The sequence below is a fragment of the Erythranthe guttata genome, chromosome 10, assembly GCF_056151865.1.
Source record: "Erythranthe guttata isolate IM_541 chromosome 10, IM_541, whole genome shotgun sequence".
In the NCBI taxonomy this organism is placed as follows: Eukaryota; Viridiplantae; Streptophyta; class Magnoliopsida; order Lamiales; family Phrymaceae; genus Erythranthe; species Erythranthe guttata.
Genome location: NC_142542.1, coordinates 9,545,840 through 9,550,000, shown reverse-complemented (window position 1 = coordinate 9,550,000; position 4,161 = coordinate 9,545,840).

The following is a 4,161-nucleotide window of genomic DNA, read 5'->3' as shown; positions in this document are numbered from 1 at the left end:
ATTACGATTTTTACATTAGAAAATAAAATAAAATAATGATAATAAAAAGATAAATTTAGGAATTTATATACAATAGTCATGAATATATGTGTAAAATTACATTATTATTATTATTATTATTATTATTATTATTATTATTATTATTATTATTATTATTATTATTATTGTTATTATTATTATTATTATTATTATTATTATTATTATTATTATTATTATTATTATTATTATTATTATTATTATTATTATTATTATTATTATTACAACATTGTTATTATTATTATTATTATTATTATTACAACATCAAAATAAATACCCAATCATGTGTCCTTCTTCCTTCAACAATTGTAGTTTGTTGTTGTTACAAGCAAATTAAGGTTATATTGCTTGGATAACTCTCTTATATTAAATCTAAGGCGCTTCTCCGGAACAAAGTAGAAAAAACACAAAAACAAGACAGTGTATTCCTAACGATGGTTGAGGACCCACATAATTTTCTTTTTGCTACGATATAAAGTACCTCAATGGTGATATTTACTCCAAAAAACAATAGCGATATGAAAAATATCAATTAGATGAAACTATTATTCTACTAATGATATCCTACATGGAATAATTAGTAAACATCTCAAATAACGAAATCCATGGATTCTCTTAATCCTTTATCATTAGATATTGCATCAATCCATCTTGAAAAAATCTGTCAATATCTCAAATGTGTAAATAATAAGACCAAATAAAAAAAGATTGCCTGATGTGTTAGTATGAAGAACAAGTTTTAAATGGAACAAACTTATTGGCCTCAACAACCTGACAAATAAAATAAAATATGACATAAATTATGTCACCAATTTGTAGTTGTCATGCTACAAATAGTTGTTACTATCATATTAAATCACAAGAGATTCTTGGTCACAAGCTATTGTCACGACACGGCTGCAAGTCGTTGTTTTCAGTAAAGAATCAAAATGTTGAACAAAAAAATTCATCCGAAGAAAACGCAGCCCACATGAACTGCAAACTGTACTATCTTTTTGTAAATGTTATCGAATTTTGAGAGAGAGAGAGAGAGAGTTGAAAATGATTTTTGCTGCTGTAGTTTCCCTTAAGCAAACAATTGAGCGCATTCTTTTGCTCCCACCCAAATCCAAGATTCTTCTTCCCAACTCAGAAATGAAACTTATCTCCGAGGAGCTTTCTTACTTGCAATCATTTCTCGAAGCAATCAGTCCTCCACAAAGCAGCCGCAGCAAGAGAGTAGACGCTTTCGAGAGACAAATCAAAGACGCGGTGCATAAACTCGAAGATCTCATCGACTTCCATATATCAGATCAATTTCTTTCAGCATCCGATGACGGTTTGACTTTCGTCTTTTCTCAGCAACTACTCGAGTTCAGACAAGAAGTTAGTTCATTCACCAACAAAATATTGAAGACAAAGGAAGAGTACGACATTAACAGACAAAACCAACAACAGAGCGATTCTTCTGCTTCAGAAACCACCCTATCAAGAATTGTTGATTATGGTGGGACGAAGAAGAAAAAGATCGTGGGATTGGGTAAGGAACTGAGGGAACTAAAACATTGGGTTTTGTCGGACACATACGGACGTTGCTCTACGATGTTAATTGTCGGTATGGCTGGCATCGGTAAGACTATTGTGCTCAAACAAGTTTACGACGATCCAGAAGTCATAGATCATTTTGATCGACGTTTATTTGTGACGCTCGGCCTCCATTATCAGTTGAAAGAAACTCTGCTACTTGTGCTTGATCAACTCAAAGCTGATAATGAAGATATTCGTGAAGATTCTTTATCCAAGCTTGTATACCAGATTTTACTCGGCAAGAGGTATCTCATAGTGTTAGATGACGTATGGAATACACACATCAGGGAAGAACTCAAACACTATCTTCCAGATGAGGTGAACCAAAGCCGTATCATCATTACATCTAGGATGCGAGACTTCAATGAACTATTTATCGAGATACCATTGTTGAATGACGCTGAAAGTTGGAATCTACTTCGAGATTTAGTATTCACTACTACTGGAGGGTCGTGCAGTCCTCAACTTGAGAAGATCGGTAAGGAGATCGCCAAGAAATGCGAAGGGCTCCCTCTGGCAATTATGGAGGTCGGAAAGCTCCTTCTTAAAAAAGAGAAGACGGTCGAGGAATGGCAATTCATAGCAGACAAAGAAGATCCACTCACCATCAAATCAGATGACAACACACCCCTCTCATATGCACTACTTTTGAGTTACACGATGTTGCCCCAATACCTAAAGGTATGCTTTCTGTATGAGTGTCTTCCCAAAAGGATACGAGATTTCTCGCTCGAAGCTCACCAAATTGTGGGTTGCCGAGGGCTTTCTTGAACCACAAAAGAATAAGTGCTTACAAGAAACGGCCGACGAGTGCTTGAACGAACTTATTTCTCAGAGTGTTGTTTTGAAGAAGAGGCGGGGGTCTAAAGGTAAAAGGACAACTAAAACATGCAAACTGCATTTCACTTTTCGGAATCTGTACGTTAATGAAGCCAAGAGTGAGAACTTTTTCCACGTCATAAACAAGTACCCCGACAGTTTTCCAGAGGGTATAGATAGCCAGCGGAGGTTGTGCGCACACAACAACATTGTACTTGGTTTCGAACAAGCCCATATCTGGATGGAATCAGTTCCAGTTCCAGGTGTACGTTCTCTTCTTTGTTAGGGTCCAAAGCAACAATATCCAATAAGGTTGTACTTGCCTTTTCGTTTGCTCAAGGTACTAGACGCCGTTTCGATGCGGTTTTACGAATTCCCACATCAAGTAGTAGAACTATTTCATTTGAGGTACCTGGCAGTAACATCCAATGGGAAGATCCCAGCTTCCATATCACGTCTTTGGAACCTCGAAGTCTTCATTATCCATCAGCATCATCATAGGATAATCAAATCGTCGAATTCTCCTGTTTATTTGCCTGTAGAGATTTGGAAGCTGCATAAACTCAAACACCCGGAGTGCATGGGATTCGACCTGCCAGATCCAAACAGTGATGATTCTCTTATCCTGGAGCAGCTTTTAACACTTTCAGGTGTTAGCGCTCATAGTTGCACCAAAAGAGTTCTTACCGCAATGGAGTGGGAAATGTGGCGCGACGACTGGGTCGTGTTATTCGCCAGCCTGGAATTCCTGCTGATGGAAGATTTAGATATACGGCAATGGAGAGTGCAATCTTACCATTTCCCCAAGATGAAGCGGTTGATCATACGCCACTGCTACAGATTGACGGAGATCCCCATTTTTGAGCTTCACTATTCACTGAAAATCGAGGTCGATGGTTGCTCCCCATTGGTCACTCAACACTTGCTATCTAAGTAGAAGCTCAACAACCGATGGGTACGGTTTATATTGATATTCGGGTCAATTTTTCAGGTGATGGTGATGATGATGATGATGATGATAAGAAACCCCAATCCTGAATCTCAGAAAACACATTTTGTCTCTCACGTTTCAATAATTTGACGTTTTTTATCATTTCGGTCAATTTACCGTTAGTATGTCAATTAAGTCATTGATGTGCACATGCTTGATTATGTTAGTTTTAGCGGAAAATTGACATAAATAAGTAAAAATGTTGAATTTTTGAAACATGAGAGACCAAATGTAATTTTTGTAAATATAGAGGACCGAATATGAAATCGATGCAAACTTCAATGACGAAAACAGTATTTTTCCCAATCTTTTATTTATGAATAAATTATATCGTCACTTTTATTTTGTTGAGAAATTCAAATCATGTTACAAATTAGGGGAGGGAGGAGAATTCGAACCCTAGACCTTTACTCTAATAGTAGAGGCTAGGAACCAACGCTCCCAATAAAAGATTAATGAATCATCAGTTTAACCTTTTCATTTTTCAATTATCCCCCAATTTTTCGATTTTTCTAGGAGTTTTTCGCATAAAGATTTGAGGTGAATACCTTCTGTTTCGGCCAAACTCAACATAAATTCAAATTCTGGAAAACATTTATGATCAAGTATATGTTCCGCATGTTTGTCGAGAAATAAAGAAAGAAAAAAACCCTACTAAAACACGTGGGAATATAATGGAACGCACACAATTTCGACGAAAATTTCCCAAAAAATAGCCAATTTGGTGATCGGTGCTCCAAGTGAAGTCG